This window comes from Bombina bombina, chromosome 2, assembly GCF_027579735.1.
Source record: "Bombina bombina isolate aBomBom1 chromosome 2, aBomBom1.pri, whole genome shotgun sequence".
Taxonomy (NCBI): domain Eukaryota; kingdom Metazoa; phylum Chordata; class Amphibia; order Anura; family Bombinatoridae; genus Bombina; species Bombina bombina.
The window spans coordinates 1158804992-1158826544 of record NC_069500.1 but is presented as its reverse complement, the minus strand read 5'-3'; the positions used below and the strand labels follow the sequence as shown (position 1 = coordinate 1158826544).

General features: G+C 37.8%; 1 long non-coding RNA gene across 1 annotated transcript; it reads left to right on the top strand.

The window, feature by feature from the left end:
* Positions 1-13983: 13983 nt before the first annotated feature.
* Positions 13984-20158, top strand: LOC128648194 (uncharacterized). Its single transcript, XR_008400531.1, has 3 exons — positions 13984-14040; positions 18932-18979; positions 20119-20158. It is a non-coding gene; the product is annotated as an uncharacterized LOC128648194 (long non-coding RNA).
* Positions 20159-21553: the final 1395 nt, after the last annotated feature.

The window sequence follows — 21553 nt, the reverse complement described above, 5'->3', positions numbered from 1 at the left end:
CGCGGCCTCCAGGATGGCGGATTGAAAACTAGGTACGCTGGGCCGGAATAGCTGTGAGCTTACCTGTTAACTATTTGATAACTTGTAAAAAGTGTCAAATAGAGCCGAATGTGTATTCGGAACATCTTTAATGACGTAAGCATCACTCTGTGTTGGATTGAGACTGGCAGATCGTATGTTACGTCACAGATTTCAACTTTTGCTGGTCTGCAGGCTTTGATAACTAGGTTGGATCAAGCTTGCAACAATTACGCTGCATAATTATGGCATATTTGCGGTTGATGGCTTTATAAATATCCCAAAAAAACAGAGAGTAGTGACAGCATGGATATTTATTCGTGAGACAGCAGGACAAACAGCAACGTTTCGAGACTTCTGTCTCTTTGTCAGCTTGACAAAGAGACAGAAGTCTCGAAACGTTGCTGTTTGTCCTGCTGTCTCACGAATAAATATCCATGCTGTCACTACTCTCTGTTTTTTTGATATCATTACCTTGACCTTGGAAGCAGGTCATTGTGACTTTGCAGGATAGCACCTGTGTGCTGGACTTTACTCTACTTCTCCATTAGCTGTTTATAAATATCCCCCCTAGTCTCAACATACATAAGTGCCTGCCCACTGCCAAAGAAAATCCTGTTTAAAGGATTTTAAAAATGTCCCCATCAACTGCATATGGTATATTTTTCTGAAGTGCAAGTGTCCAAGACTTAGAATACAAAAGCACTAACCTGTAGTATAGCTGTCCGGCAGGAAGACAGCTCAAAAGGCGTGAAAGGACACATACAGAGACCTGTAGAAAAAGAAAGACCAGAGTAACCAACTCTGACTTTCTGTACCATGGGCAGCAATGTGTTAGGAAACAAAGCAAGGACTACCTCACAACTTTCTAACTGCTTAAAAGCCACCACTACTCTACTGAAGAGATTGACGTGGACTCAGCTAAACCCAAATCCTTGCTTGCAGGTAAAAGTACCAGAAAAAGGAATTAATTTCTTCAGATGCCAAACTTCACCTCCTCTTTTGACAGAGGCTAAGAGAATGACTGGGGATTATGGGTAGGGGAGTGACACTTAACAGCTTTGCTGTGGTGCTCTTTGCCTCCTCCTGCTGGCCAGGAGTGATATTCCGACTAGTAATGGAATGACATCGTGGACTTGTAACAGAGTTGATGTTCCAGGAGGAGTTGATCAAATGAACAGTGATATTAAAAAACTAGAGGACTGGTCAAATAAATGGGATCTGAAATGTAATATTACCAAGAACAAAACTGTGCATATAGGATCCAAAAACCCAAATGCCAATTATAGGCTCAATGGTACTGACTGCAAATAAAGAAGAAAGGGAGTTGGGAAATATTAGTTCAGATGATTTAAAATTTGGTACACAATGCAGCAGTACAGCCAGTAAGGCCAGTCTAATACTTGGTTGCATTGGGAGAGGTATTAGTAGCAGAAATAGCAAGATTCTTATGCCACTTTACAGATCATTAGTTAGACCAAATCTGGAATACTGTGTACAGTTCTGGAGACCATATCTTCAAAAAAATATAAATAAACTAGAAGCTGTGCAAAAGAGGGCTACTAAAAGGGTACACGGTCTAAAATATAAAATGTACTCTATGACCTAAATATGTATAGTTTAGAGGAGTAAAGGGAAAAAGGTGACATTATAGAAACTTTCAAATATATGTAGCTGAAATAATTTTCCACAAAAAAACCTACACCAAAACAAGGGGTCACAATCTAAGTTTAGGAAGAGGCAGATTCAGGATAAATGCGAGGAAGCATTTTTATGCTGCTTAGAAGTCCTTTACAATGGGAGGTGGCTACTGAGGAACTTTTGAGGTAAAATATCTTTCTTTTTTACATAGAGATGTTCAGGTGATATTTTCTAGTCAGCTTTTTACAGCTATGCTGCATCACTTTCAAGTGTTTCAACATTTGGGTATCATGGCCCTTTGGAGAACTGCAATCATCATCCCGATCCAATCGGGATAAATGATACCCCCTGCTAGAAATGCTTGTACAATGATAAATGCCGACAGCGTATGCTGTCAGCATTTAGCAATGCCAGGCGGACATGATTCGCTACAGCGAATTATGTCCGCCCGGCAAATGATAAATTAGAAAATGACTGGGACATGCATAAGGCTATACTAAGAAAAAAGTAACACGTAATATAGGTAGACTTGATGGGCCTTTTTGGTTCTTATCTACCATCAAATTCTATGTTTCTATGTGTCATTTTAGGGAATGTTATTAACAATGTATTTGTTTACAAATTTAGTGAGAAACAAATTAAGTTATGATTAGTCTGATTTTTTGTTGTTGCTTGTGCACATGTCTACTTTATTTGGACCTTACATTTAGTCTGGCTAATTTCTGTTTCTGCTTCTTCCAACTTAGAACTATTACTAACATTTGCTACTTTTTCAAACATGGCATTACTGATTATATTCCTTCTTTAACATTGCAAGTCCATCTTGCCTCTCACACTACCACCTATCTCCATTCCAACCCATCTTTTATGCTTCTTCCAGACTTCTCTACCTTACACCCTGCTCCTCATCTGTTTTATCTCTCATTCCCTCCCTTGACTTCCCTCAAGAATAGATTAGAAACCACAACCCCAATAATATTACACTCTCCTGTGTTTCTGTCATGCCTGCAAATATTCTCCAATGTCCATTTGAACTACCCAATACCTTCTTCTCTCCTCCTCTCTTGTTACTAACATTTCTATCTGCAAGACTTCTAGAACTATATATTTGCTTTCCCTCTCTTGCTCTGTAGGTCTTGATCCAAGCTTTAGGGATATCAACCTTTATATAAAAACATGCCTCTTTTATAATTTACTGCTATATAAATAAATGATAATAATACACATTTAACTTTAATACAACAACATTCCAATTTAAAAGTATTATCCAAACATACAACTATAGAAACCCACAATACACATGAAAAATAAATAAATGATGAGATCTGATATAGTTCTAGAAGTCTATGCAGTGATATTGAGCACAATAAAAGCAAAAGTTAGGCCATGGTTGTTTATGCTGATCCGGAAACTTCAGTTAAAAAGCAGTGGTCGTAAGACCGCTGCTCCTTAACTTGTTCGCTACCTTTTAGGTGGCAGACTGCAATTATCCCATTCAGATACGATCGGGATGATTCACACTCCTTGCTAGTGGCCGATTGACGAATCATGTCCGCCCGACATTTGGTAAATTGACCCCTTGGATTTTATAAATTAGGTACATTTTAGCTATAATAAATAATTGGTTAAAAATTAAAGAGACATGAAACCCAACATTTTCCGTTCATGATTCAGAGCATACAATTTTACACAACTTTCAAATGTACTTATCTAATATAATGTTCTTCATTCTGTTGGTATCCTTTGTTGAAAAGCATAAATTGGTAGGCTAAGGATCTAGCCGCTGATTGGTGGCTGCAAAAATAAGCCTCTTGTCACTGGCTTGCTGATGTGTTTAGCTAGACTAGTGGTTTTCAAAGTGTGAGGCGGGCCTCACTGGCTTGCTGATGTGTTTAGCTAGACTAGTGGTTTTCAAAGTGTGAGGCGGGCCTCCGCAGGGGGGCTCTGAAGCATATAATAATTACACCTCACATTATCCAATGGAAACCACAAGCAGCAGCTTACTTGGCAGAACATAGAACTGTTTTTTAGAACCGACTATGACACTTGCCATGTCATGATGGGATGTAGGTTGAAGAAAAGCAAAGAGGTCAAAATAGCTCAGAGACTGCATTTGTTGTCTTGATCAGTAACTTGAATGAGTAACAAAGGGGATATTTATCAAGCTGTCAACCGCAAATACGCTGGAATTTCGCAGCGTAATTGTTGCGAGCTTGATCCGACCTAGTTATCAAAGCCTACAGACCAGCAAAAGTTGAAATCTGTGAAGTAACATACGATCCGCCGGTCTCAATCCGACACAGATCGATGCTTACGTCATTACAGATGTTCCAAATACACATTCGGCATTATTTGACACTTTTTAAAAGTGATCAAATAGTTAACCGGTACGCTCACGGCTATTCCGGCCCAGCCTACCTGGTTTTCAATCCGCCACCCTGGAGGCCGAGGATGCCTTAGGAATCAATGGGAGTCTGAAAGCAGCGAAAGATTATGTTCGATGCTGCCAGATATCCCATTGATTTATATGGTAGAAAACCAGTTACGTTTACACCTAACACCCTAACATAAGCCCCTAGTCTAAACACCCCTAATTTGCCACCCCAACATCGCTGCAACCTAAATAAAATTTATTAACCCTTATTCCACCGCTACCTGACCCCGCCGCAACCTTAATACATGTATTAACCCCTATCCCTCCGCTCCCAGACCCCCGACCACCACCTAAATAAATGTATTAACCCCTATCCCGCCACTCCCGGACCCCGCTGGCACTAAATAAATGTATTAACCCCTAAACCTCTGGCCTCCCACATCACTACCACTAACTAAACCTATTAACCCTTAAACCACTAGCCCCCCACATCGCCATAAACTAAATTAAGCTATTAACCCCTAAACCTAACAAGCCGCTAACTTTAAATTAAATTACCACATCCCTATCTTAAAATAAATTTAAACTTACCTGTAGAATTAAAATAAACTATTTTTAAACTATTTATTAACCTACCCTAACTATTATACTATACTTAAATAAAACTAGCAATTAAATTAACTAAATTACATATTAAAAAAATCCTTTTAAGGGCCATTAGTAGTTTAGTGTAGGCTAGGGTTTTTTTATTTTGGGGGGGGGGGGGGGGGGGGGGTTTATTTTGATAGGGCTATTAGATTAGGTGTAATTCTTTTTTATTTTTGATAATGTGTTTTTTTTTTTCCGTAATTTAGTGTTTTTTATTTTTTGTAATTTAGCGTTTATTTTTTTTTTGTAATTTTAGTAATTTTTAATAAAGTTATTAACCCCTAAGTCTAACCCTAACCCTAACACCCCCCTAACTTAAATATAATTTAAATAAAACGAAATAAATTTACTATAATTAACTAAATTATTCCTATTTAAAACTAAATACTTACCTATAAAATAAACCCTAATATAGCTACAATATAACTAATAGTTACATTGTAGCTATTTTAGGATTTATATTTATTTTACAGGCAACTTTGTATTTATTTTAACTAGGTACAATAGCTATTAAAGGGCCATTATACACTCAAAAATATAGGCTATTTAAATTAAGCACCATAAGAAGATAAAGTTTGTAATTGACAAGTATTAGCAATTTTGCTGCTAACTCTTCTAAAAATGATTATAAAGTTTCTAATCCTCTCAGTGAATGAGAATACGAACGTAATCTCCACTAGCTTTAGAGCAAGGTTTTTTCTACACTCCCTATCTAGTGTCCTTTACAGCCAGCCCCCATACTGGGGCTGTCTGTGTAATAGATAAGGCTGTCACAAATCCCCTCACCTCTCTCAGACGTTTCTTCCTGACTATTTACACTGGCTGGGCACGATCTCACTCCCCCCTGACACTCTCCTCCCGGTAAGCATTCAGTAGACACAAGGGGAATATTCCACTCACAGCTCTGTGAAACATGATCCTGAGATGTTTTACAGAGCTGTGTGTGAGAATATTCAGAGTGCCGTAGTGAGGACAAAGAGGGAGTCAGCTATATCCACAGTTGCACTGTTTTTTTTATATGGGCAGATGTATTTTACATGTATATCAGCTGAGCCTGAGAGATGTAGAGCATTTCATTGTACCTGTAACAAACTGCACGAGTTAAATCACAGGGATTCTACCCCAGCAGTGTCTCAGTTTTATCTGCACCTCGGCAGCATCCAGAGCTCCGCCCCCAGCTTTACAGCTACAATATGAATATTTATGAGGAGGCAGGAGAGTGGGAGTAGCTGGGGGTGGAGCTCTGGATGTTGCTGAGGTGCAGATGAAAATGAGACACTGCTGGGGTAGAATCCCTGTGATTTAACTCGTGCAGTTTGTTACAGGTACAATGAAATGCTCTACATCTCTCAGGCTCAGCTGATATACATGTAAAATACATCTGCCCATATAAAAAAAACAGTGCAACTGTGGATATAGCTGACTCCCTCTTTGTCCTCACTACGGCACTCTGAATATTCTCACACACAGCTCTGTAAAACATCTCAGGATCATGTTTCACAGAGCTGTGAGTGGAATATTCCCCTTGTGTCTACTGAATGCTTACCGGGAGGAGAGTGTCAGGGGGGAGTGAGATCGTGCCCAGCCAGTGTAAATAGTCAGGAAGAAACGGCTGAGAGAGGTGAGGGGATTTGTGACAGCCTTATCTATTACACAGACAGCCCCAGTATGGGGGCTGGCTGTAAAGGACACTAGATAGGGAGTGTAGAAAAAGCCTTGCTCTAAAGCTAGTGGAGATTACGTTCGTATTCTCATGCACTGAGAGGATTAGAAACTTTATAATCATTTTTAGGAGAGTTAGCAGCAAAATTGCTAATACTTGTCAATTACAAACTTTATCTTCTTTTGGTGCTTAATTTAAATAGCCTATATTTTTTGAGTGTTTAATGGCCCTTTAAATAGTTAATAACTATTTAATAGCTACCTAGTTAAAATACAAAATTACCTGTAAAATAAATCCTAACCTAAGTTACAAATACACCTAACACTACACTATCAATAAATTAATTAAATAAATTACCTACAATTATCTAAACTAAAATACAATTAAATAAACTAAACTATAATACAAAAACAAACACTAAATTACAGAAAATAAAAAAAATTACAAGAAGTTTAAACTAATTACAAATAATCTAAGCTCCTAATAAAATAAAAAAGCCCCCCAAAATAATAAAATGCCCTACCCTATCCTAAATTACAAAGTAATCAGCTCTTTTACCAGCCTTTAAAAGGGCTTTTTGTGGGGCATTGCCCCAAAGTAATCAGCTCTTTTACCTGTAAATAAAAATACAATAACCCCCCCAACATTACAACCCACCACCCACATACCCCTACTCTAAAACCCACCCAAACCCCCCTTAAAAAAACCTAACACTAACCCCCTGAAGATCTCCCTACCTTGAGTCGTCTTCACCCAGCTGAGCCGAATTCTTCATCCAAGCAGGGCAGAAGAGGTCCTCCATCCGGTTGAAGTCTTCATCCAAGCGGGGCAGAAGAGGTCTTCCATCCGATTGAAGTCTTCATCCAAGCGGTGTCTTCTATCTTCATCCATCCAGAGCGGAGTGGCAGCATCCTGAAGACCTCCGATGCGGAACATCCATCCTGGCCGATGACTTCCCGACGAATGACGGTTCCTTTAAATGACATAATCCAAGATGGCATCCCTCGAATTTAGATTGGCTGATAGGATTCTATCAGCCAATGGGAAATAAGTTAGGAACAATCTGATTGGCTGATTCAATCAGCCAATCAGATTGAAGTTCAATCCGATTGGCTGGTCCAATCAGCCAATCGGATTGACCTCGCATTCTATTGGCTGTTCCGATCAGCCAATAGAATACGAGGTCAATCCAATTGGCTGATTGGATCAGCCAATCGTATGCATGGATACAGTGTGAGATGAGTCACACAGCCTCAAGCCTGAAGAGAGCAGTGTATGCAGCTGCACAGATGCTCAAATCCTCACGTGCCTGCCGCTCCAGCTGTCTGCTGCATGCGCCTACAGTCAGCCCTACCCAGAAACAATCCCCACAACCAGAGCAGTTACCTGGTAACAGTGATAACCCCAGTAGGACCTTTTCTGATGCAGTGGAAATGGCTGGATGCCGAGTTAGGGCTTTGCATTAAAAAAAAATATAAGCAGAGTATTTTTGACTGTGACAATATTAGGACTGAATGTGTGTGTTCCCCATGTCACATCAGCAGTCTGGTATGAACCATAAAAAAAAAAAACATTTTTTTTTTTTTTTTTTTTTTAGGACTCGGGCCCCTCAACAGAGACTGGGCCCTGGGCAGCTGCCCCTTTTGTCCTGTGTTAAAGACGGCCCTGCGGCTAGTGCGTGACATCACAAAAAAGAGTGTGTGCTCACCATCCAATCTCTGAATGGCTTTCCTGGCACAGTCACTCAGCGTGGTGGAAACGGCATATAATAACAGCAAAAAAGAGAACAAGCACCACAGCTGTAGATAAAACAACGTATTTATTCCAAAAACTTTAAAAATATACAGGACAGCAGTATCCAGTAAAAAAATGGCTAAAGAGAGCAGAGCAAAAATGGACTTACGCGTTTCAGCATAAAGCCGTAGTCATAGCCTGTTATTTTGCCGGCACCCTCAGATTTAAAAAGCACACTCTGTAAGCTAATTGGGTCTCCGTGTAACTCCTCCTTTAATTATTTATTAACCTAGCCAGAAAGTGTAGAATAATGTATTAACTAGTTTATACTTTAGTAACCTGCTGAACACTTTATCTTGGAACCATATCATTAGTTCCTCAATATTTAATACGTGGGCCTGTTTGAATTATTAGCTATTGATTAGCCTAATTCCCATTTAATATTGTATATATAGCCTTAGCGAACAAAAGATGTCAAACAGACCCAACATTTTCTCAATATTAAGATGTGACAAATTTGAATGTAACTCAGCGTCGGATTTCCTATTTCTATGTTAATTCACATTTGTGCATAAAAAGGAGTTGAAGGGACACTTTCAGATAATATATATGTGAGAGAGTGAAGTTCAGTAAACAATGTTGAACAGATGCGTCTACAATCAACAATGAAAATTCACTGTATATTATAACCAGTGTCCAATTGTGACATGATCAAAATCCCTAAGTACTAAGCCCTCGCTAATATCTGTAATGTATTCATATTTAGAAAGTTTCTTTCATACAGTTATATGATATTAGAAATGGCATAATCTTATCAACATTGGGTATTCTATTTGAATTTAGATCTTAGTAAAGGGAAAAACGTCCCATTGAACTATGAGATAGTAAGTTACTAAATATAGAATATAAATTATGTAAGTTTAATTACATTCTAGACATAGTCTATATATAAGTGTAGATATCCCCAACTTTAGTATAGAATCAATTGATGTGTTTTGTGATTCAAAATAAATGAAAAACCTGTACAGATTTAGTGGAAGATAATGGTATGTATAAAAAGAGGGGAGCAGATGTGACATGGTCGACCTGGGATGTATTTACTCCCAGTAATTGATTAAATCATATCTTGAGTTTAGGCCCTCTAGATGTCTCGTCCTTAGTCTGAACATCAAGAAGGCCTCCCTTTTTGCCAATAGTTTTTCCACATCCCCCCCTCTTCTCGGTGGTTTAACCTTCTCAATTACACACCACCGCAGCGTGTTAATGTCACCTCTATGTTTGTGTTTGAAGTGCCACACCAGAGGAGTGTTGGATTTTCCTCTTGTAATCGTGGATAGGTGTTCTCTGATTCTTGACTTTGTCTCTAGAGGTAAGACCTATGTACTGCATTCCACATATATTGCAGTACAATAGGTAAACCTCTGTAGACATACAGTTCAGACATGATAGTATTTTAAACGTCTCCCCTGTTACATGCGAAGGGAAAAACTTTGTTTTGGTTAGATATTCGCAGGGTTTACATTTGTTATGGCCACATGGGTACATACCCAAGCTTGTCAACCATGATGAAGGTCTGTCCACTTCCATTTTCAGAAGTGTAGGAGACAGCATAGTTCCCAAAGTTGGACATTTCTTGGAACTACCTCTGACTCCCACTTTGACAAGATCCACTAACTTGTCATCAGCCTCTAAGATGTGAAAATGTTTTTTGATTATTTTCACAATCTCAGGGAATTGTTTACTGTAGTTGGTGATAAAATTCACCCCTGGGTACGGTTCATTATTCTTTTTTTTTTCAGTAGAGAAGACCTCTGTAAACCATCAACCTTTCTTTTGGCTGTCTTGATTACTTTATTTGAATAGCCTCTATCTTTTAGTCAGTATTCTAATTCTCTTGCTTCATGTGAGAAGTCGCTTTCAAGTGTGCAGTTCCTTTTGAGACATATGAATTCTCCTTTCGCTACTGCTCCCACTTAGCCCCAATCTAAGTTCTACCCTATCCAGTCTAGGGGGGATATTGTGGAAATCTTTCACTCAAGGATAGAAAAAGATCTCATTAATCTAAAACTTAAGGGTAAACCCTCAAGGTCCAACATCTCACGAAGGGAAAAACAGGCAATCAAGTCTCTGCAGCAGAACAGAGACTTGGTTATAAAAAATGCGGACAAGGGTGGCACAGTGGTAGTCATGGACAAGTCCATGTATGTAACGGAGGCACTAAGACAGTTGACTAATACTGAGAACTATATAGTACTTGCTAGGGACCCTACTAAACAATTTGCTGAGGAATTTAGTCACCTATTTGATGATGGTGTGGAGCAGGGGTATATTGACATAACGACAGCACAATGTCTTTATGTAGAGCACCCTAGAACACCTCTGTTCCACCACCTTCCAAAGGTGCATAAATCTTTAGATCAAGTCCAGGGTCGTCCCATTGTCAGTGGGATAGGTTCTATCTTCGAACGCCTGTCAGAGTGGCTAGATTCGATACTTTATCCCTTTGTAAAATCTTTACCATCTTATATCAAAGATACTAAGTCAGTACTTAACCTAATGAGGGAGATTACCTGGCAGGAGGAATATTGTTGGGTCACTGTGGATGCAGTGGCCCTATACTCCTCTATACCGCATGATGAAGGTATAAAGGCTATTGAGTACTATCTGAAATATCATTCGGAGTTCTCTACTGATTTCCAAAAATATGTGACAAGAATAACAAGGTTTTTATTGACCCACAATTTTTTTCAATTCCAGGATGTTTTCTATCTCCAGAGGTGTGGAACCGCTATGGGGGCGAAATTTGCCCCCTCATACACCAACCTGTTTTTAGGTTGGTGGGAGCGGCTCCACATCTTTGGAGATAGAAACACCTACAAAGATGATATTTTCCTGTATGGAAGATATATCGATGACCTCCTCTTCATATGGAAGAGGAGGGTGGAGGACATCGATAAATTTGTACAACTTTTGAACTGGAATGAAGTGGGACTAAGCTTTACTTATGAGATGAATCTTGATACTATCAATTTTTTGGATATTATTCTAAAGGGTAATAGTGGTAAACCAGTGGTGACCAAGATTTATAGGAAGCCAATATCAGGAAATTCATTGCTTCATGGCAGAAGTTGTCACCCTAAACACACAGTGGGAGCAGTAGCGAAAGGAGAATTCATACGTCTCAAAAGGAACTGCACACTTGAAAGCGACTTCTCACATGAAGCAAGAGAATTAGGATACAGACTAAAAGATAGAGGCTACTCAAATAAAGTAATCAAGACAGCCAAAAGAAAGGTTGATGGTTTACAGAGGTCTTCTCTACTGACAGACAAAAACAGGAATAATGAACCATACCCAGGGGTGAATTTTTTCACCAACTACAGTAAACAATTCCCTGAGATTGTGAAAATAATCAAAAAACATTTTCACATCTTAGAGGCTGATGACAATTTAGTGGATCTTGTCAAAGTGGGAGTCAGATGTAGTTCCAAGAAATGTCCAACTTTGGGAACTATGCTGTCTCCTACACTTCTGGAAACGGGAGTGGACAGACCTTCATCATAGTTGGCAAGCTTGGGTATTTACCCATGTGGCCATAACAAATGTAAACCCTGTGAATATCTAACCAAAACAAAGTTTTTCACTTTGCATGTAACAGGGGAGACGTTTACATGTCTGAACTGTATGTCTACAGAGGTTATTTACCTATTGTACTGCAATATATGTGGAATGCAGTACATAGGTCTTACCTCTAGAGACATAAAGTCAAGAATCAGAGAACACCTATCCACGATTACAAGAGGAAAATCCAACACTCCTCTGGTGTGGCACTTCAAACACAAACATAGAGGTGACATTAACACGCTGCGGTGGTGTGCAATTGAGAAGGTTAAACCACCGAGAAGAGGGGGGGATGTGGAAAAACTACTGGCAAAAAGGGAGGCCTTCTGGATGTTCAGACTAAGGATGAGACATCCAGAGGGCCTAAACTCAAGATATGATTTAATCAATTACTGGGAGTAAATACATCCCAGGTCGACCATGTCACATCTGCCCCCCTCTTTTTATACATACCTGTAACATATCTCAGCCTAATGTCACTATCCCTTTAAGACTTCCTTCCCTGACTGCTGGTTTTGGGCAGTATTTACATTCAGCTTGCCTGCCTGCCTGCCTGATTAATCATTCATGCACCTGATTCTCTCAGCCTCTTTTTAAGTCTTCTCAGGCCTAATGTGCTTTGCATTAACTTTGAAGTTGTGATCCTGAACAACAGAGGTCTGTGACTGTTTCCTGCATGAATTTACCAACTTATTGAAGCTACAGTCTTTTCTATTACCTATGCCTAAAATCATCAAATCGCAAGTATCCAAATAATTCCATTTCTGTTTCCTGGACACTGCAACTTAACAAACTCTGAACTTTATTATAAATCAAACATACTTTTGGTTATCATCACTCTCTAATTATAACAGCATCTTACTCAGACCTTTATAACTATTTCTCTGCTACAAGTTGTCATTGCTGAAATATCCTGATGCAAATATGTTAACATATACAGAACTCTGCATCTATATGTTCAGTTAAAAGCTTTCATGTGATTCTCCAATATATGTACAAACAGTAATTGATGCCTTAAACTTAACTTTCACCTGTGCTGCTCTGCTAATTACTGATATACAGCTCTATATAATATGTACTGTGAACCTGCAACAAACCTAGTTTGCATATATATGCACAAACAGTAATTAATGCCTAAACTTGCAGCTTGTCTAAATACCTGTGCAGCTGAATCACAAAACACATCAATTGATTCTATACTAAAGTTGGGGATATCTACACTTATATATAGACTATGTCTAGAATGTAATTCAACTTACATAATTTATATTCTATATTTAGTGACTTACTATCTCATACCTAGTTCAATGGGATGTTTTCCCCTTTACTAAGATCTAAATTCAAATAGAATACCCAATGTTGATTAGATTATGCCATTTCTAATATCATATACTTGTATGAAATAAGCTTTCTAAATATGAATACATTACAGACATTAGCGAGGCTTAGTACTTAGGGATTTTGACCACGTCACAATTGGACACTGGTTATAATATACAATGAATTTTCATTGTTGATTGTAGACGCATCTGCTCAACATCGTTTACTGAACTTCACTCTCTCACATATATATTATCTGAAAGTGTCCCTTCAACTCCTTTTTATGCACAAATATGAACTAACATAGAAATAGGAACTCCGACGCTGAGTCACATTCAAGTTTGTCACATCTTAATATTGAGAAAATGTTGGGTCTGTATGACATCTTTTGTTCGCTAAGGCTATATATACAATATTAAATGGGAATTAGGCTAATCAATAGCTAATAATTCAAACAGGCCCACGTATTAAATATTGAGGAACTAATGATATGGTTCCAAGATAAAGTGTTCAGCAGGTTACTAAAGTATAAACTAGTTAATACATTATTCTACACTATCTGGCTAGGTTAATAAAGAGTTAAAGGAGGAGTTACATGGAGACCCAATTAGCTTACAGAATGTGCTTTTTTAAATCTGAGGGTGCCGGCAAAATAACAGGCTATGACTATGGCTTTATGCTGAAACGCGTAAGCCCATTTTTGCTCTGCTCTCTTTAAACCTTTTTTTACTGGATACTGCTGTCCTGTATATTTTTAAAGTTTTTGGAATAAATGCGTTGTTTTATCTACAGCTGTGGTGCTTGTTCTCTTTTTTGCTGTTATTTAAAGGAACCGTCATTCGTCGGGAAGTCGTTGGCCAGGATGGATGTTCCTCGTTGGAGGTCTTCAGGATGCTGCCGCTCTGCTCCGGATGGATGAAGATAGAAGATGCCGCTTGGATGAAGACTTCAACCGGATGGAGGACCTCTTCTGCCCCGCTTGGATGAAGAATTCGGCTCGGCTGGATGAAGACGACTCAAGGTAGGGAGATCTTCAGGGGGTTAGTGTTGTAGGTTTTTTTAAGGGGGGTTTGGGTGGGTTTTAGAGTAGGGGTATGTGGGTGGTGGGTTGTAATGTTGGGGGGGTTATTGTATTTTTATTTACAGGTAAAAGAGATGATTACTTTGGGGCAATGCCCCGCAAAAAAGCCCTTTTAAGGGCTGTAAAAGAGCTGATTACTTTGTAATTTAGGATAGGGAAGGGCATTTTATTATTTTGGGGGGGCTTTTTTATTTTATTAGGGGGCTTAGATTAGGTGTAATTAGTTTAAACTTCTTGTATTTTATTTTATTTTCTGTAATTTAGTGTTTGTTTTTTTTTGTATTATAGTTTAGTTTATTTAATTGTATTTTAGTTTAGATAATTGAAGATAATTTATTTAATTAATTTATTGATAGTGTAGTGTTAGGTGTATTTGTAACTTAGGTTAGGATTTATTTTACACGTCATTTTGTAATTATTTTAACTAGGTAGCTATTAAATAGTTAATAACTATTTAATAGCTATTGTACCTAGTTAAAATAAATACAAAGTTGCCTGTAAAATAAATATAAATCCTAAAATAGCTACAATGTAACTATTAGTTATATTGTAGCTATATTAGGGTTTATTTTATAGGTAAGTATTTAGTTTTAAATAGGAATAATTTATTTAATGATAGTAAATTTAGTTAATTTTATTTAAATTATATTTAAGTTAGGGGGTGTTAGGGTTAGACTAGGTTTAGGGGTTAATAACTTTATTATAGTAGCAGCGACATTGGGGGCCGGAGATTAGGGGTTAATAATTGTAGGTAGATGGCGGCGATGTTAGGGAGGGCAGATTAGGGGTTAATAAAATTTATTATAGTGTTTGCGAGGCGGGAGTGCGGCGGTTTAGGGGTTAATACATTTATTTTATTGGAGGCGATGTCCGGTTGGCAGATTAGGGGTTAATAAGTGTAGGTAGGTGGCGGCGACGTTGGGGGGGGCAGATTAGGGGGTAATAAATATAATATAGGTGTCGGCGATGTTAGGGACAGCAGATTAGGGGTTCATAGCTATAATGTAGGTGGCGGCGGTGTCCGGAGCGGCAGATTAGGGGTTAATAATATAATGTAGGTGTCAGCAATAATGGGGGCGGCAGATTAGGGGTTAATAAGTGTAAGGTTAGGGGTGTTTAGACTGGGGGTTCATGTTAGGGTGTTAGGTGTAGACTTAGAAAGTGTTTCCCCATAGGAAACAATGGGGCTGCGTTAGGAGCTGAACGCTGCTTTTTTGCAGGTGTAAGTTTTTTTTCAGCCTGCTCAGCCCCATTGTTTCCTATGGGGATATCGTGCACAAGCACATTTTTCCAGCTTACCGCTACCGTAAGCAACGCTGGTATTGAGAGTAGAAGTGGAGCTAAATTATGCTCAAAGCTCACTTTTCTGAGGCTAACGCAGCCATTCAGACAACTCGTAATACCAGCGTTGTCTTAAGGGTGCGCTGGAAAAAAAAGGCTCGTTAGCACCGCAGGTCTTTATCGACAAAACTCCAAATCTAGGCGTATGTATTTACTGTAAATCTTCTCATTCCAATGTGAGCAAAGTTAACGTGTGAGCGGGAGCGCAAAATAGTGCTCCACATGTAATCAAGCCCACAGTTTATAGAATCAGGACCCATGTATTGTCTATCTTTTTATTTAGCAAAGTGTTAGAGCATGTTATAATTACACTATTGCTTGCATCTAACAATTGCCTCAAAAGTTTTGAGCACTATAGGGAAATTAACAAACGCAACAAAAGTGGCATTATTTAATCCCTATAGCGCTGAAATTACAAGTTTAAAAAAAAAAACGGCTTGTCCGGGTGATATGGTACTTTTAAGCTCCATACCACACCAAAAACAAGCGCTGTTTTGACGTTCTCGTGCACGCTTTCCCCATAGACATCAAAGGGGAGAGCGGGTCAGAAAAAAGTCTAACACCTGCGATCACGGAAAGAAAAGCTCTGTAACGCAGACCCATTGATGTCTATGGGGAAAAAGAAAATACTGTTTAAACCTTAAACCCTAACATAAACCCTACGTCTATTGGCTGATTTGAACAGCCAATAGGATTTAAGCAGCTCTCATTCTATTGGCTGATTCATCATGCAATAGAATTAGAGCTGCTTAAATCCTATTGACTGATTTGAACAACCAATAGGATTTTAGCAACTGTAATTCCTATTGGCTGATTCAAATATTTCAGCCAATAGGAATGCAAGGGACTCCATCTTGGATCGTGTACCTTGCATTGAAGATTCAGTGAATGGCGGCGACCGTATGAAGAGGATGCTCCGTGCCGGATGTCTTCAGGATGGTACCACTCCGCGCCACCGGGATCAAGATGGAAGATGCCGTCTGGATGAAGATTTAAGAGGCAGCCTGGATGAAGACTTCTCACCGCCTGGATGAGGACTTCTCTGCCGGGATGAAGATCGTTCAAGCAGGACTTCAAAATCTGTAAGGAGATCTTCGGGGATTAGTGATAGTTTTTTTTTAAGGTTTTTTTAGGTGGGTTTTTATTTTATATTAGGGTTTGGGCATGTAAAAGAGCTAAATTCCCCTTTAAAGGACTAGTCAATACAGTAGATTTGCATAATCAACAAATGCATAATAAGAAGACAATGCAATAGCACTTAGTCTGAACTTCAAATGAGTAGTAGATTTTTGCTAAATGAATTGCAAAGTTATGTCTATTTTCACTCCCCCTGTATCATGTGATAGCCATCAGCCAATCACAAATGCATATACGTATATGCTGGGAATTCTTGCACATGCTCAGTAGGAGTTGGTGACTCAAAAAGTGTAAATATAAAAAGACTGTGCACATTTTGTTAATTGAAGTAAATTGGAAAGTTGTTTAAAATTGCATGCTGTATCTGAATCTTGAAATTTTTAAGGGCAATGCCCATTCAAATGCCCTTTACAGGGCAATGCTTAGCTTAGGTTTTATTAGAGTTAGCTTTTTTTATTTTGGGGGGTTGGTTGGGTGGTGGGTTTTACTGTTGGGGGGGGTCTTTGTATATTTATTTTTTTACAGGTAAAAGAGCTGTTTAACTTAGGGCAATGCCCTACAAAAGGCCCCTTTAATGGCCATTGGTAGTTTATTGTAGGCTAGGGTTTTTTTTTTTTAATTTGGGTGGGCTTTTTTTATTTTGATAGGGCTATTAGATAAGGTGTAATTCTTTTTTATTTTTGATAATTTCGTTTGTTATTTTTCGTACTTTAGTGTTTGATATTTTTGGTAATTTAGTCTTTTTTATTTTTTGTATTTAGGTTGTTTGTAATTTTTAGAGTAGTGTTAGGATTTTTTAATGTGTAGTTCAATAATTATATTAGTTTAATTGTTAGTTTAAACTTAGTTTTTTTAAATTTGACAGGTAAGTTTTAATTTAATTTAAGATAGGGAAATTGTAATTTTAATATAAAGTTAGGGGGCGCTAGGTTTAGGGGTTACTATTTAATTTAGTTTATTGCGATGTGGGGCCTTTCGGTTTAGGGGTTAATAGTTTAATTTAGTATATTTCATTGTGGGGGGCTTGCGGTTTAGGGGTTAATAGGTTTATTATAGTTGTGGGGTGTAGGGCTTAATAATTTTACAGTGGGGACGATGTGGGCGGATGGCAGATTAGGGGTTAATTATATTTAAATAGTGTTTGCAACGCGGGAGGGTGGCAGTTTAGGGGTTAATACGTTTATTATAGTGGTGAAGATGTCGGGGAGCAGCGGAGTAGGGGCTAATAAATTCTATTAGTGGCGGCGATGTCGGGAGCGGCAGATTAGGGGTTAATAAGTTTATTATAGTATTTGCGATGCGGAAGGGCCTCAGCTTAGGGGTTAATAGGTAGTTTATGGGTATTTAGTGTACATTGTAACATTTTAGTTATGCATTTTATGTTACAGATTTGAAGCTTAAAACTCATAACTACTGACTTTAGATGGCGTTACGGATCTTGTCGTTTTAGGCTGTAATGCCATTTTTTTAGCCAGAATGCAAAACTCGTAATACCAGTGCTATGGGATCCCATGTTAAAAACGTCATTTTTACGAGTGCGGTACTGACATTGCGTTACAGGCTGCTTGCGGTACACCTATACCGACAAGAAAAAAAAATATTTTCAGCATTAAAAGACGAACGCACAGACTTGTAATCTAGTTGAATGTGTTTAACTGCTGTAAATGGGTTTAACACATAGTTAAATTCCAATTAAGAGCAGCATTACTGGTGCTTAGCTGAGCAGATTTGCATGTAGCCACCAATCTACAAATAGCTTCCAGTAGTGCACTGAGCCTATCTAGGTATAATTATGATTTTAAAGAGCCATTAAAGTGGAAAAATGACATGCTCTAATTCACCTCTATTAAAGTACCTCTCATGACCAGCAGAGCAGTGCTGGTCCGGAGTGGAATCTGCAACTGAACCGTCAGCAGCTATGATTATATCAGCATCAGTTTCTGCTCTGAACTAGCAGTGCTCTGTGCGCTCCTGGCGATACTTCTACTATGCGTTTAACTTATTTGCTTTTTAACTATAATGGCCCTTTAATGTCCCCTTTAACTATATTGGTTAAATATAATACTGTGCAATAGAAAACACACCGTATCTATACATTTATTTAAACATTTTCTGATATGAGGAAGTGAGATCTATTATAAATTTCACTATAATATATAATGGCAATATTTGTATTTTTTTATTTTTACAAAGAAATTGATTTCTCAAAGCAAAAGTAACAGGTCATTAATGTACTACCAAATTAATTGGACATATGTTGTTGGAGGCCAAATACAACACCAATGTAATTGCCCTTATTTAATAGTGTATCTTTGTTTTTATAGTCATGCATTATTTTCACATTTTTTTTCAGAGATATGCTTTGGGTGAAATGTTTCCTGTTATCAAGATTTATATAAAGGTAACTTTCTGCTACCTATATCAGAATCTTCATTATTAAGGATGATAGTTTGAGTACTAAACATATTCAGTTTCACAATAAGCTAAAATGTTTGCAGCCTCCTTTTCAAATAATACAAAGTATTAAGTGTTTTGTGATAAAATACATTTGTTCACGTTTTAAGAACTTTGGCATACATCACTATTGAAATATGTTTTTCAACTTCATAGCTAATTTATGTTTCTGGCATAAGACCACAACCACAAAGGAAGATGAATGACCAATATCATAGCAAAAAGCAAAGTTCTGATACAGTCAGCTGTGAGAACTAGATTGTATATTTGCTGTTAGATTCTTAGTTCCCATCAGGCTGAGAGCTATTGCCTGGCCAACTACATCAAAATGTAGATGTCAATTTCTTTGGAATTTTTATATTTCTTTATATAGAGCTATTGATTCCTTCTGAACCATGCATATTACACATACTGCTTGGCACCCAAAGCATCTCACCTTATTTTTATTGATGCTTAAGGTGCAGACATATCTGTCACGTCTCCATGAGAGCTACGTTAAAGACAAAAGGGATACCTGTAATGTTGTTTTATATCATAATTCAATATTATATAGAATTTATTGTAACATAGTAATATCATAAAATAATAAAATGCATCAAAAACAGGTACCGATTAATTAAACAGGCAAAATAATACTGTTTAAAAAAATAAGTTAATAACATTGATATTATTGATTAAGGGTCACATCCTCAGCAGTTAGCACTCATCTTCTAGATCATGGGTCAGCAACCTTGGCTCTCCTGATGTTTTGGAACTACATTTCCCATGATGATAAGACATTCTTTAGGCTGTCTTAGCATCATGGAAAATGTAGTTCCAAAACATCAGGGGAGCCAAGGTTGCTGACCCCTGTTCTAGATGGTAAGGTCATGCAGTATGTATAAAACAATGCCAAACTGAATGAGAAGGTACTAGGTTGCAGACATCTTATGTTTGTGCTTATTGGGACACAGTGGTCCAGTTATCCCATTTAACAGCCCTGGACCACAAAGATGAGCATGTCACCTCATTTTCAATAGAAGGGAATCTATACCATTAATATATATTTGAATTTTTGCTGAATTTCTTTTTCTTCTTTTTTTACAGATTTGACTCTACTCTGTTCTGAAATTAAAAGAAGAGACATCACTTGCAAAAAAAAAAAAAAAAAACACTGTACTTTTATGTGTGTCAACATTTTCAGTTTATATGTCACAATGGGAAAACAGAGCTCTTTGTTGGTTCCAAAATTAGCTTTTATAAAATAAAAAAGTCTCATTACTAGAGGCACTCAAGCAAAGTTACAATTCTTTAATTGATGTTAAGATGCAAATAATGTATGTGATATTGATAAGCCAAAGGTGTAATATTGAAATGTACTTGTAAATGTGCCATTATATTACAGTCCTCTTTTAAAACATGGACACATAATAGTAGGCAATGCCAACAGAGGTAGGTTCCTTCTTAGGACTTCAGCTATGGTCAAATGAATAGTCTCCTTAGACCCACAAATTTTGCCTATCCTTTGAAAAACACAGATGACATAAGACACAAAGGACTCGCTTCCATTGAGCCGTTAAAAATGGAGCCGTAAGCTACCGAAGCAGCTGAACTAAAAGTAATTTACGGCTCAATTTTAGTTACAGGTTTCCATTGAAAAGGTTTCTGCTTCACGTGCAATCAATAGGATGAGAGCTGCAAAAAAAACAATTGGCTGATTTCAACAGCCAATAGGATTTCAGTAGCTCTCATCCTATTGGCTTATTTGAATTTGAAGAATCAAATCGGCCAATATGAATGCAAGTAATGCCATATTTAAACGCATAACTTGCATTAAATATTCAGTGTATGGCAGTGATCGTACAAAGAGGATCCTCCAGGCTCCTTGGCTCCACGGTCACCGGTCTTCAGTTCCTTGGTCGCCGGTCTTCAGTTTTGCGGTCACCGGTCTTCAGTTCCGCTGTCGCCGGTCTTCAGTTCCACGGACCTGGGTGAAGATAGAAAAGGTCACCGCTTGGAAGAAGACTTCACTACCGGAATTCAGGAACCGTGAGTAGCTATCTGGGGGTTAGATTTAGTTTTTTTTTTATTTATTTTTTTAAATAATTTTTTAGATTAGGGTTTCTGGGCAATTGTAAAAGAGCTGAATGGTCTTTTAAGGGAAATGCCAAAACAAATGGCCCTTTAGGGGCAATGGGTAGTTTAGGATGTTTTAGTGTTAGGTTTTTTTTTTTATTTTGGGGGGTTTGGTGGGAGAGGGGTTTTACTGTTAGAGGGGGGACTTAGTGTTCTTAAAGGTAAAAGAGCTGTTTAACGTAGGGCAATGCTCTGCAAAAGGCCCTTTTAAGGGCTATTGGTAGTTTAGTATTAGATTAGGGGGTGTTTTTATTTTTATAGGGATTAGGTATAATTTATATAATTTTTTTATTTTTTTATTTTTGATAATTTGGTTTATTATTTTATGTAATGTTTTGACTTTTCTATTTTTTGTAATTTTAGATTAATTTAAATTTAGGTTCTTTTATTTTTAAAATAATGTTAG